We start from the raw sequence: 14,973 nt of genomic DNA, 5'->3' as shown, positions 1-14,973 counted from the left end.
ATTTTGTGGCGTGGAATGTTGTGCAATGTGTATGTGGATGGATGTTTGATGTTACTAGACCTGAAATGTCACCTGTGTTGTGTAGCTCACACTTGCATGTCGGTTCATCTCAAGTACGTTACGTCCTTCCCAGATGGATATTGGCGTACATCTGTATGTGCATTTTTCAGACAGGCGACAAGCTACACCCAGTTGGAGTATGTATCTCCCCCACCCCCAATCACACCCAGTTGGAGTATGTATCCCCCCCCCCAATCACACCCAGTTGGAGTATGTATCTCCCCCCCCAATCACACCCAGTTGGAGTATGTATCCCCCCCCAATCACACCCAGTTGGAGTATGTATCTCCCCCCCAATCACACCCAGTTGGAGTATGTATCTCTCCCCCCCCACCCAGTTGGAGTATGTATCTCTCCCCCCCATCACACCCAGTTGGAGTATGTATCTCTCCCCCCCAATCACACCCAGTTGGAGTATATATCTCTCCCCCCCAATCACACCCAGTTGGAGTATGTATCTCTCCCCCCCAATCACACTGCCATGTGCTTGCCCTGCTACTCACCAAGTAGCCACGAACGTTGTGCGGTTTGTCGCTCCATGTAGCGTGGGATAGTTCAGTTCCGCAGGACCATGGAATCATGGGTTGATCCGGGAAATCGGGCACAGCAATGTGTGATTATCTTGTTGGCGTCACATACCATTTGGACATTGATGGAGTGGAATTGCTTTCTGTTTCGGTAGACCACTTCATTGCGATGTGGGACCACCAATTCCACATGTGTACAGTCGATGGCCCCGATGCAACTTGGGATGCCTGCCATTGAATAGAAGCCAACTTTGGTGTTTGTAATCTCCTGGGCAGTCTGTGGCATGGATATGTATTCAGGTGCATGCTTCAGGAGGGCATCGAGTACCTGGTTCAGCGTGCATGAGAATACTGGTTGGGAGATGCCATGCATCTGGCCCACTGTATGCTGGTAGGTGCCTGTGGCCAGGAAGTGGAGCACAGTCACCACCTTGAGTATAGGGGGGATGGCAGTTCTGATGTCTATGAGGCTCACAATGTCGTCGTGTATCATGTCCAAGATGCTGGTGATGGTAACCCGGTCCAGACAGTACAGGGTGTGTATCTGCTCAGGGGTTAGGTTAAATGGACTGGCTTTGATCCTGGGGATTGGTGGGTGCCTCTGTGGTATGATTAGGTGCCGTGGTGGTGCTTGCTGTGCCTGTCTTGCCCTCCTCCTCCTCCCCCTGCGTCTCCTTTGTGCTGCCTGTTGTTGTTGCAGCTGCGCTGCAATCATGTCCTGCAGCCCATGTAATGCTGCTAGTATTGAAACCATCTTGGTGTGGGAAGGGGTGTGTGAAGGGGTGTGGTGTGCTTCTTTTGAGTTGCCACAGTCTCCATTGCCTCCACCTGTGCTGATTGTGTCCACCTGTGGCAGGTGGGAACACTGCTCAGTTCTCTTAACGTGTGGTTCGCGATGCCCGTATTTGCGCCATGGCGGTAAGCGGTTTTGGGGGCTTTACCATGCCGCTATTGGCATGTTCGCTCGCCTTGTGATGCTGTGCTAATAGCGGCATGGCGTAATTTACGGGATGGTGGGTCGCGCACACGCGGACTGGCCGCTATTAGTGGCACCGTACTTAGCGGTGCCGCTAATAGCGGTGAGTCGGGTCGTAATTCACATGGGGATTTAACGTTACCGGTATTCCATTACCCGTAACGTTAAATCCATACCGCCTAACGTGTAATGAGGCCCATTGTCTTTTGATTGAATTCATATCAAGTTTATATCTGTGCTGCATTCTTTCCCATCTTGCATTTCCTTGAACCATAAAAGTATTCTCTGCTACCTTATCCTTCCTATTCCTACTCCTTTCTGATTAAAGAGTTGTTGATATTGTAATATTACCCAGTACTGATCACCGTCCATATTCATGAGTGTGCTATTCCAATATTATTTTGTTCATAAAAGTGTGATAAATATATATATTGTTTAATTCTTCCAATAAATCTTTTAATTTGCAAAATAACTTACTTCTTGGCTCAGTGAGGTCAGGGGGATTCAAAGAGAGGGGCGTTATATAAGGGTTCATCATCCAGATTTAAGAACTTTGACATAAAATATATAAATAATGGCTTCCATTGGGCATCCCATCCTAAGCATTGACTTAGTTGGATTGCTGGATTGAAGTCACTTACAAGAAGGGCCGAGTGAGTCTTTATTTTGCCATACTTTTGTTGCAGGCGACTTGGCTGGTGGAAGAGCTTGAGTTTGATGGAAGGCAATCCATCAACGTGCATGCAACAAAAGGGGTTAAAGGTAGGCCGAAGGGTGGCCTACACATTTCTGTTGATAATTCTTGGATTATACCATAAACATTTGTTGAGTACTGAATTCGTGTTGGGAGATAAAATTGAAACAGTGAAGGGAGATCAGTTGGTAGTTTTTGTAATTAATGTGTACGACCCCCTAGGTACCAATTGGCATAATGCTATACTACACTCAGTTAAATCCATGTTGGATTAATTCGATGACCACATGATGGTCATAATAGGAGGTGACGTCAATGCTAGTATCCCCTTGGTGGTAGAAGATTTGGGGAATTTTGGTAATAATGCTCCTTGTCATACTCCTGAATACACTCAAAAGGGTCTGTCTTGGGCAAAATGTCTAGCATTAAATGGCTATCGCATGGGGGACCTACATATTTTTTATTTATTTATTGGTTATTTGTAATGTGCACTATACAACAAAAAAGTGTGTTTCGAGGCGCATCAAGACAAGGAGGGTGGGAAGGGAAGATGAAAAAGGTACAAAATAAAAAGCAAACGGCTGCAAACTCTCAAAGTGGTTAATGAACAGGTTATCATGGTGTGTTCTTTCGAGAGAGGGGTGCCTGCTACCTTTTTTGTTCAAAATAAAAACAAAACATGCTAAAACGGTCTTGACAAATTCGGAACGTGAGAGCAGGGGAGGTAGGGGGGTGAAGGAGGGGTAGAAGGATGTGAGATCTAATTCAACAATAGAGGCAGAGGTAGTTACTGGTGGTGACATGCAGGTGAATAATGGACATAACAGGATTATATGGAAGCAAGGAAATTTAAACAAGGCTAGATCAACTGTAAGTCCAGAGTTACATTTGTATTGAATGCAAATGGAAGAAGCGATGCATGGACAAAGCAGGAATTATGTCATTGAAGAATTTTGAAAAATTGCTTAATGGTATTCAAGCCAAGGTGTTTCGGTCAAAATTGTGTGAGGGGGCCTCAGCCCCATTCAAGGTTAAGCCCATGCATATGAGACAAGAGTATGGTGCCATGGTGCAGGAGGAAAAAAGATAATTAAGAAAGGACCTGAAGGCACTGGTGTGTCTTTATAAAAACCATGAGCAACATGAACGTGCTAGACATCTAGTAAGCGTAATCTCCTCTAGGAAGAAAAAATATAAGAGGTGGCTGAGGGTCAATCCTAGGAATAAGAAAAAGGAATTGTGGATGGGAATGGTGAAAGCTTCATTGTAAGATAATGACATTTTGGTCTGGAGTTCGATAAATAATAATAATCTTCCTTGGGTTTTAGTGAATGGTGTAGTGTTTGAAGCCTGGAAACAGCATATTATTACTACATTAGGACAGCAATTAGAGGAGAGCAATACTTTAGGTACTCAGATAGATAGCAAATGGTCTTGTAGTCTGCCCTTACAAAACTAATGGTTATCATCGGGAACCTGGCTCCATACAGCCTCAGGCCAGCTCTCTCCCTCGCTCTTCCCCAAAATGACATCATCTTCCATAAAGATAGATTAGATGGAGGAGGAGGTAGGTTAGCCGTCATTGCCAAAGACTCGCTAACCATCAGAGACACTAACACCCACAACCTACAATCTGGAGACCTATTGGGCCTCATTATGGGTCTGGCGGTAACCCTGCTGGTTCCCGCCAGACCAGTAAATATTTACTGGCTCCTGACTTCCCGGTGCCACTAGGAGATTACAACCCCGGCAGCCCTGAAGGTCAGGCACCAGTAAAATATAAGTCCCCATTCCCATAGAGTCCTATAGGTCTCTATGGGTGTGGGGACATATAAGCAGCGGCACCGTTGCTAATGGTGCCAGTACTTCCATGACCGGTCTATCTACCATGGCCGCTACGCCCGGCAGGGTCAGACTGGTCGGGCACGGCTGCTCTGGCAGGCAGACCTGTAATATGCCGGTCCGGAAACAACTGTGCCGGTAAGCTTACCAGCACCCTCTTTTCCAGACCAGCAAGGTCGTAATGAGCGCCCACTGTCTATCAAACTCACCCTATCTCATACCGCCACTGCACCATCCACCTCATATACCGCCCTCCTGGCCCCATACTCTCCTTTGACAATGACATCTCCGCCATCTTCACAGCCAACTCCAAACCAACCTCCAAAAACCTTATACTCGGAGAGCTAAACGTAGGCATATACGATATCACCGACCCCAATGCCCACTCCATGGCTAACACCCTGTACACAACCGGAGTCATACAAAGTATCTTGCTTCCTACTCATAACAAAGGCTGCATCCTAGACTGGATTGCTGACTTAAACTGCAACGCTTCTATCCGATCCAATACACCCTGCTCTTGGTTAGATCACAATATCATCACCTTCCAAATACCCATGCAGTGCAGTCACAACACCCTAAACCACCCTCACTGTCCGCAATATAAACTAGGAATTCTAGAAATATCACACAGGCAAGCATTCTACCTTTCCTGAATCCACTCCAAGAGCAAATCACATATATTAGTGACCCTACTATCCTAGTCGACCTCTACAATCAAACTTTGACCACTGCCATCAATGCAGTCGCACCACTCTCCGATCAGAAAGCCAAACCCTGCGCCCATGTCACCACATGGTTTACTCCAGACCTTAAAATCCTCCGTAAGGCAAAGCGCAAAGCGGAAACCACAAGGAGAAACAACCCTAACCATCTAAACAAAACCCACTTCACTTCCACCACCAAAGCCTATAAAATGGCTATCCTCGAAGCCAAAAGTTCCACCTACAATGCTAAAATAGTTAAAGCAAACTCTAGCACCAGAAAACTCTTCAGAATACTTTGTGTGCTTGAATCCCCAGACCCACCTAACACCAACTGTACTAAAGACACTGCTTGGTGCCTAAACATCCAATCTGCCTTAATGGATAAGATCTCTATGCTTGAATGCAAAATCGAACAAAAGAAAAACACACTGCCCACCACCAATCACCTTCCTGACCCGGAACTGCCAGCCCCTAAACCCAATACCGCTCTATTTCAGTTTAAGAGAACACAAAAGGGAGTCCTGTCTAAAGAAGTCAAGTTGGTTGCAATTTAATTATATGCAAAAAGAATTTAAAGTGTATCTGCTCCTAAATTGTAGCATAATTTATGCATATCCGAAGGATGAGTGTACGGGCAAAGGAGAAAGTGGTGCATGCACCCACTAAATAAAATAGAATGGAAACTGAGAGTGGTTTTTTAATTTTTTCTCTTCTCAGTCATTCAACCAAAAAACTGGATTATAAATTCCAGTACATAAGGCAGACATTGCATATAAACAGTTATACAATTATTCCGCATAATAATACAAAGGAGAAAGCTGCATTAGAAACTTTTGCAGCACATGTGTAACAAACTTAGGTAAGTGGATATATAAAGATGCCGTGTACTGACGTTTCAAAGAGAAAGGCACATATATACAGGCTCAAAATATTAACACATTTATCACAAACATATATATTCAATGAAAAGTTTCTAATGCAGCTTTCTCCTTTGTATTATTATGCGGAATAATTGTATAACTGTTTATATGCAATGTCTGCCTTATGTACTGGAATTTATAATCCAGTTTTTTGGTTGAATGACTGAGAAGAGAAAAAATTAAAAAACCACTCTCAGTTTCCATTCTATTTTATTTAGTGGGTGCATGCACCACTTTCTCCTTTGCCCGTACACTCATCCTTCGGATATGCATAAATTATGCTACAATTTAGGAGCAGATACACTTTAAATTCTTTTTGCATATAATTAAATTGCAACCAACTTGACTTCTTTAGACAGGACTCCCTTTTGTGTTCTCTTTCTACTGATAGCCCTTTGTCCTGTGCTATTAATTGGGGCTTTCCCTCCTGTATCCCTCTATTTCAGTTTAAACCTGTCTCAGTTAACGATATCAACACAATAATGATGGGACTCAAGCCATCTAGATGTCAAGGAAACATCTGCCCTGCTCCAGTTGTCAAAGACTGCACAGGTGTGCTAGCACCATTAATTTCCTCCTTCATCACTGTCTCCTTCGCTACAGGCATTGTGCCAGCCAATCTAAAAGACGCCTGGGTGCTACCGTTCTTATAAAAATGACACTGTACCCCGACATCCCAACCAACTACTGCCCCATTACCACGGTACCATTCCTCCTGAAAATACTGGGCAGAGCTGCATACTTGCAGATCCAACTTCACCTGGAATCCAACAACCTACTAGGCCTTTGACAATCCGGCTTCAGACTAGGCCACGGGACTGAAACAGCCCTACTAGGCCTAAAAAAACTACTTGATGAAGCTAAAGACGATGGCAAACTTGCCCTCCTCCTACTGCTAGATCTGTCAGCTGCCTGAAATTTAGTGGACCACCAAATATTGTGCAAGCATCTTGTGACCTCAGCCCAATTCTCTGCCGAAGCAACATCATGGATCACTTCTTTCTTATCAAACAGAACAATGAGTCTTCTCTACCACCGCCTCAGCCCCACTGATCCCTGTCACCTGTGGTGTTCCTCAAGGGTCATGCATATCACTTACCTTGTACAATATCTTTACAAAACCATTGTTCGACCTTCTTGATGCCCAAGGCATCTCATACACTAACTATGCGGATGACACGCAGCTCCTCCTACCCCTGAAAGGCGATTATGCCACAGACTTGGCCTCCATGAAACAAGTATACCAAATCATTCAAACTTGGATGGCAGCACACATGCTCTACCTTAACGACGATAAAACAGAGATGCTCATAGTTGGGTCTCGGACCCTCCTTAATAAACTAGATCCAGCATCCAGATCCTTCGAAATCGATGGCAGCATCATCCAAGTAGCCAGTCATGTCAAAACTCCCGGGGTGTACCTAGACTCTACACTCTCACTATCAAGACAAGTCAATGCTATCGCTTCCTCTGCAGGCTACTTCTGTAAACGTATCTGTGCGTTTTGCCCTTTCCTTTCGGGAGAAAGTTACCCCACCATCGCTAGGCCACTGATTGGTTCGGGACTGGACTACTGCAACGCCCTTTTCGCAAGCACCTCATCTGGAAACCTAAATAAACTACAGATCATACAAAACAATGCCCTAAGAGCAGCCTTGAACATTGCAAAAAAAAAAGAGCATAGCTCGCTGGCCAGAAGAAATACTCACTGGCTGCCCATCAAAGAGCGCATCCGCTTTAAAACTCTAGCCATAACCCACAAATGTCTGTCCAACTCTGCTCCAAGATACCTCACCTCTACATTTTCAAAAGCCTATAACACCAGGATTACTCGCTCTGCCCATAAGATTCGTCTCAACGCCCCAATTTTCCGCCTCCAAAGAGCTGGAGGAGCGAGCTTCCCAGTCATCGCCGCCAAGAACTGGAACAACCTTCCATCAGCGCTAAGACTTGAACAGTCTTACTGGTCATTCTGCAAGCACCTTACAATCCTGCATTTCTCTGAAAACACAAAATGTTAACCCTCATCTTGTTCGGCCTATTTACAGTATCATAACATACCATACCATACCTGTCGATATGTAATTTAAGGCTTCATTGACCTTGTTTTTTCCTGTACAGGTCAATCCTGAGCTTCCATCTGTACTTCTGCGCTGTGATGCCCCTGGGCCTAGCGTGCATTATAAATGATAAACTAAATAAACTGAATGCTTCTAGGGCGGTAGGGCCTGATGGGACATGTAATGCCCTCTCAAAAATTAGATCCTTTATCATGGGCTAAAGTACTTCTACAGGTGTTCAAGGCTATTAGTGAGACGGGATAGTAACGGCCTCCTGGCTTGACAGCATCATTTTACCAGTTTATAAAATGAGGCAAAGGATAGACCCCTCAAATTATAGGATGCTAGCAATGTTAAGTATTCCTTCAGAAATGTTTGCTCTTATTCTTCTTGAAGAGCTAACTGCTTGGAGTGATCCAGTGGACACAATGCCTTATAATCAAACCGGATTTCAGAAGGGTATTGGTGTACCTGGCAATTTATTTTTGCTCAGTATTATTGAATATTCTTGGTACAGGCTTGGTCTTCCGGTTTATGCAGCATACATCGATTATTCAGCAGAATCTGACACTGACATAAGAACTAGATTTTGGAAAACACTGGCTGATAAGTGTATTCCAAATGGTCTCCTTAATATGATTCAGGCATTGTATTCTAACATACGTGTGCGAGTCGGCCTGAATCGGGCAGGTAAGGTTACACATTGGATTAAGACTACAAGGGGAGTTAAGCAGGGCTGCATACTTGCAACCTGCTTGTTTAACCTTTACTTATCTGACCTTCAAGAGGCTTTGGACATCCCTGGAACATTTCCTGTAAAATATGGTAATTTATTGATAACATGGTTGGGTCATGAAGACGATCTGCTACTTCTTGACTACACCCCTGAAATTGAATAGGTTGGCAACTTATTCAAATGAGGATGGGATGAAGATCAATATAACAAAAACAAAAACCATGATCTTCAACCCTGTTGCAAAAGTGCTTAAAAAGGTTTAAATTGTTACTTGAAAAACAAGAGGTAGAAATTGTTAAAGAAGCTCGGTGTGATTATCAGTGATAGGTTAAAATGGGATCGTCAACGTGACATGGTTATAATGGAGGCTACTAAGATAGCTGGAGGAATAAGGGCATTTGCTGGAACACATGGTGGACACAGTATACAGACTATCATGACCCTATATAAAACAAAAGTTATATCTATTATGGTATATGGTGGAGAAATATGGGGCAGTAAATACCAGTCATGTTTGAACAAACTGGAAGCCAAAATCTTAAACGAAACTTATACGAACATACTCGACCTTGACGTTTGAATAAATACTGTTAGAATGTAACCTTTTTGATTGCAAAACAGTGCTTTGCCAAAAATAGAATATTATTGTGGCATTATGTACCCGTTCCACGGGCAATATCGGGGGATAATGGCCCTTGGCCCTAGTTAATGGCCAGAGCAAAGCGAGGACCATTAATGTGGGCCCAGGGCTGTTACCCCTCAGTGTTGCCTGTGGAACGGGTACATAAGGCCATTAGCACCCCGGTTTACCAAAGCAGCAACCCGGGTTGCTAAACAAAATAAGGATTTTCCTTTCTACATTGAGACGCTCCGCACATACCATTGTAGGAAGCAAAATACAGAGCCCCATACGAAGCCCCTTTTCCCTTTCCATGGTGGCCGTGTGAGAGGAAGCTGTGCCAGCAAGGGCCTCCGCAGCCGAAATAAGGTTAGTGCAAGGGTGGGGGGTTGATAAAGAAAAAGAAAAACAGGGACGGAGGGTGGGGGAAGATGGTGGCAGGGAGAGCCGGCTGTAGGCAGCTTGGAACGCGGGCTTGTACTGGTGGTTCCAGCCCACATTCCTAGCCACCTGATTTGCTGGCTCACCCGCCCAGGGTGCTAATGTGGTAAAAGATCATTGAAGCTCAAGTAGGGACCTTAATGCAGTTTACAAACTATTAGATGCTTCATTGAGACATAATTCTTTGAGAACTATTGAGGCAGCCGTAGAACAACTAGACTTAGTAAGTAAGAAACTGATGAGACACTCCGTGAGAATGTTGGAATATGACCGTAGCATTGTATCACTAGCTATGAAGTCTAACAGTAGTGAGTTCTTGGCATATATTATTAGCTGTTGCTCTTCTCTGAGATATTTTAAATCATATCCACATTGCTATAGCATTGGAAAATATTTGGCAGTTACATTTAACGTTATGCCTTCTTGGAGGTTTTGGACGGGCAGGTTTGCATACCATGTGGGGAATGATACCGTTGTCTATGTAGAGAATTAGAATTAGAAACCACACAGCACTTAGTGATGGAATGTAGCAGTCTTAGCTATTTAAGGCGGCAGTTTTTAAAGAGGTTTTAATAATGAAATTGCCTGTTTTGATCTACAATTGTTATGGTCTTGATTCTTAAATAGAGATAATTTAAATGTAATGTACTATGTGGTTCTATTTTGTGAAATAATATTCAAGAAATTTAGGGATCTTTAAGATAACTGAAACTCTGTATAATAATTCTTTGGTATAGAATGTTTTTTATGTTATTGAATGATTTTCATAATATTTGAAATCGTTGTATAATCATTTCTTTGTAGAGAATTTGTTATGGTTTGATGATTGACATATTGTGTATTTACATGTATGGATGTATTATTTTATACATTGAATTGTATTGATGGATTGTGTACAAGGCCTTTTATAATGGCCACATATATGCAAATAAAATAAAAAATAAAAAATTACATATTCAGCCTACGGTTATGAGGTGGTCCCCAGAGGGATGCTACATACCCCCAAAACTTGATTAACATTGCTGTGTATCTGAGCAGCCACTGCACACTCCATTCTTTTCCATTCCTCCATTCCTTTCTCTTAGGCATGCACGAGATACCAAAAGCACCACCATTCCCTTTAGAAGATGTGGACAATTTGACAAGCATGACCACATTCAAGATCTAAATCAGAAATCAAAGCATCAGACAGTTCGCCAAAGGGTGCAGAGTCAATCCAATTAGTAAAAGATCACTCTTTGGCCATTGTGAGATACAGGGAATGCTATTTATGTGTGGTTAGCATCAAATAAGTGCGTTCTGTGACTTATTCAAGGAAAATTAGGGACTCCACGTGCTAGTTGAAAATCCCCTAGCTCTAGTAATTTGTGGTTAAAAACACATCTAGCAGTTCTACTGAAGCAAAGAGCCCCAGGACATGAGGGCACGGATGAGGAGGTGAGCTCTCCTGGTTGGTGAGATCTGCACCGCTGTGAGAGCAGGTTGTCGCATTTGATGTTGCAAAGGGGCGTTCAGTACAGTCTGTGTACCAGGACTGATAATGTCCAGAAGACAATAAAGCACCACTGGCATAATGCTCGTTAGGAGACAGACAATGAACCTGGTCTGGACAATCACATCTGCCTCAGTCCCTGCCCCGGTGCTCCATAGGAAGACACACAAGAGAAATGTGACCGGGTGAGACCCCTGGTTAGGCCATTAAGCTCTGAGCCGCACTGCCCACCAAAAACTACTCCCTTCAATGTGCGTGCAGGCAAGGGTGTCATCTTGTGTCTAACCGTGGCTACTGTGAAGAATGGGATTCTTACAACCTCTCAGCGCCCACTGTGGGTGAACATCAGATTTCCAGAAATTGGCCCACTTGAAAGCAAAACATTTCCACTCAGTGGTGATCCTAACGTGGAGTCATGTATTGCAAATGTTCAACAAACGGACCAGGTGAGGAGGTCAAGCTTGCGGAGCTGACATCAGGCATGTCTAGGTCAGTTCCTCACGGTGACGTACACTTATTGAGACCGTGTTTTCTATTCAAAAGTGCATAGGGCCAGGACTAGAGAATGCTTTTCCAACGCTGCACACCATAATAAGCTATTCCTCCCCTGCATCTTAGCAGTAACCACTGAGATAAGTATCCTGAAACTTTGCAGAGGGAATATATATGCCTTCAAGTAAGACATGAAGAGCCTGAGCTCTCTGGAACACCGGACCTTATAGGTCAGACCCTGGCAGGCATCAGAAAAACCAATTGAACTAAAAAATAAGTAATTACATTTAAACTTGTGTAACCATTGCAGACCCTCACCTCAAAGCGTGTTTTGAAATCTCTCAACTTATGGCACCATCAAAAGAGTTGTTGGGCACGGGTCAGGTCGCACCACTTGTACCATGGCACCATCATTTCTGGTATTGGCCTCAAGGTTATCCTCTCAGCACCACAAGAATAGGTAGCACAAGGTGTGATGAAATGATGACTGCTCTGTAGGCGTACTGGGATAAGAAGTGGTTAAACCGCCCACAAAGCCCCACACTACTACTAACCAGCAGTGATCCCAATCAGAAAGGTAAAACAAAGCGTGAAAGTTGTCTCCTTTGCTGTATTGTGATAACTTGGGCTGTGGACAGGCTCTATCTTCAAGAGGGGTGTAAGCTGATAACATTATCCAAAACAACAATTTATGTCCAATGGTTCCAAATAAAGAGACTGTCCAATCAAGATTCTATAACAATAAAGACTTTTAATTAAACAATAAAATGCAATCAACAAACTAAAAAACATTAAAAGGAGACACCCACCGCTGTAAAGGAAACAGGGAGAATGCAGACATTTGAGAAAGGGCCCTCTGGGTAGATGAGCAGGGATGTTTAGGCAATCAGATTGGGTGACAATGTCAATGTTCAATGCTCTTGGAAGAATAAGCTAGTGAAGGATGGTCTTAAAATTTCACTATAGATCCAAAAGTGGACCAGGGTAGCAGAGTCTCATCACAGTACTTTATTCTTGTTTTTTTGGCTCACCAGTGTTGAGCCAGGCTTTTTGCTGTTGAACTGGGAGTCTGTGCACAGTTGGCTCAGGTCAGTGTTGAGTGAGCGAGCAGCAGAACCAAGGCCATCGATGCAGTGTCATTTGGCAGCTGCGTCAGTTTGTGGATCGAAGACAGGGATGGCAGGCGATGTTAGGTCAGTGGCACTGAAAGTCTTTGTGGCTTTCCTTGCAGACAAGCAGAGACTGGCTTCGGTTGGCAAGCAGGCCCGGCTGGCTCAACACAGAATCGGATATTGAAGCAGTGCCGGCCTAAAGTTCGAAAAAGATGGTAACCAGGTGGTGGTGTCAAGTTGGAATGCGAGAAGTCTCAGTGGGTCTTAGATGCAGAGACAGCATTGCTTCGGTGAGAGAGCATGGAGATGCTGAGGCAGCCAAGTGTTGAAGTCGGATAGGACACCGGCTCTTCCAGTTCAGCCCCTTGCACAGTGTAAAGGTGTCCAAACTGGTGTTGATGCAGTCTAGAAATACAGGGCATGCATGGGGCCCATTCCTTGGTTCTGTGGCTGCTGAGAGTCCCAATCTCTGCACTCCTACTCCTGAGAGCTTGCTTGACACCTTTGGGGGAACCTCACCTCGAGTGAACAGGATACTGGTTCCAGTGCAGCTAGTAGAGAGGCCTTGATCCACAGTGGTTTCATCCCACTGTTCCCTGGGGATGGTTAGCAGACAGAGCTAACCTCTGCCTTGGTTGCATTCTGTCTTCTCCTCACTGGCAGTGAGTGGTCTTCGCAATGGAATACACGGCCAACAGAGGTCCAAAAGTGTATCGTTCTACGTCACTCGATGGTTCAAGGATAAATCAAAGATTAAGGAAGTGCCCGTCTTTTTCAAAGGCAAAATGTCACAGGGTATTGGTTTAAAGCAAGCTTGCTGTAAGGGGTCCAGTCCAGGGTGTTTAAAAAGTGCCTTTTACCTTATGACATCACAACCACACTACCTTGCCTTCAGGAAATAGAAATGACAGGAAAAGTAAAAGAGTCTTAACAGAAACCAGGATGGCGGGACCTTACTTGCAGTCCACCTCTATCTTCTGGCTACTCTAACTCCTCCCTTTCCCATGTCTGCTCACTTCAAAGAGACTCCAATAGTCAGCCTCTTGGTGTGAGAGTGGCTTTATAATGTAAGTTCTGCCTTTTAAAGGTATCAGGTAATATTATCCCCGTACATATGGTCGCCGTAAATAATATTGCTGGGAAAAGGTTGCGGTGATATTATATGGGTGACCATATACATGGGGACAGGGGCAAAAAAGAATTTCATGCAATAATGTCGCCACAAAAAACAGCCATTTTCGGGCAATATTTTTGCATGCCGAGATTTTTGTGGCGACATTATTACATGGACCCTTTTAAAGCACCAGTTTCCATGAGACCTGCTGAAGAAGGGTCCAATGCCCTGGAGGAAGATGTCAATCTTTGTGCAGGAGAATCAAAGAGGCAGCATCATAGCTAGTGTACCACATAGCAGTAGTGAAGACAGTCAGGTCAGACATTAGTATAAATCAGTCCTTTTATAGCTGAGTCCTGCTCACAGAGCTGACACTAGTGTGATGCCACATTGCGGTGGCTGTATAATTGTGTACTCTCAGTAGTCACTAGGACCTAGTTTATATTTAAAGATTACGTGGCACCAGACTGACTGAAGCATACAATTAATATAGTTTAGATCAGAGTTGCAGAAGATTTAAAAGCCACCTCTGCCTGCAGGAATTTTATTTCCAGAAGTAAATAGGAATGCATATGTGACCGTTGAACCTGCTGTGTGTCACTGCAGAACTGGTGCTGTAGATGTACTGAGAGTGGTTAGAGCGAAGGCACATCCGTATAAAGATTTTGTCATGGGCATTTATCAAAGGGGCTTCTGGTTAGCAGACCTTCCTTTCAGATACAGAATTACCCACATCATTTTATGTTAATTACAATATGAAAGCTTGGGCTATTCCACTGTCCCTAGATGGTTATTCCGCCAAACCACCATGGAAATATTATGCAAAATTGTCTTAGGTCCCAGCCTGAATGCTGGACATTTCAAAGATATGTAATCTGCAATAGATAGTAGTATCACTACAAAGTTGAAATTTTTCTGACCACTGTAAATATTCCTATATGCACAACACTTTGCTTATAGCGTTCAGAGGATCAGAGACATAAATAAGCATTTAATACGGCAAGAATGATTTGATACCCCAAGAATGATGAGTAAATATATTTGTTGTGATGTAGAACCTTTCTGTGATATACATGATGGAGATAAGTGGCCTGATAGTAATGGCTTGGCGATGTTAAACTAATCTCTTATGTTCGGCCCGCACAAAATGTGTGCTGTTGTGAAGCGATAAAAGATATTTA

The 14,973-nt window shown here is 43.8% G+C and overlaps 1 protein-coding gene across 1 annotated transcript in view; it reads right to left on the bottom strand.

Annotated features, from left to right (window-relative positions):
• Positions 1 to 14,973, bottom strand: part of LOC138498459 (fibrocystin-L-like) — a 1,772,245-nt gene that overhangs the window by 87,971 nt on the left and 1,669,301 nt on the right. The window lies entirely within an intron of this gene.

The sequence above is a fragment of the Ambystoma mexicanum genome, chromosome 5q (assembly GCF_040938575.1).
Source record: "Ambystoma mexicanum isolate Mex_15411 chromosome 5q, UKY_AmexF1_1, whole genome shotgun sequence".
In the NCBI taxonomy this organism is placed as follows: domain Eukaryota; kingdom Metazoa; phylum Chordata; class Amphibia; order Caudata; family Ambystomatidae; genus Ambystoma; species Ambystoma mexicanum.
This window is presented reverse-complemented; position numbering and strand designations above follow the sequence as displayed.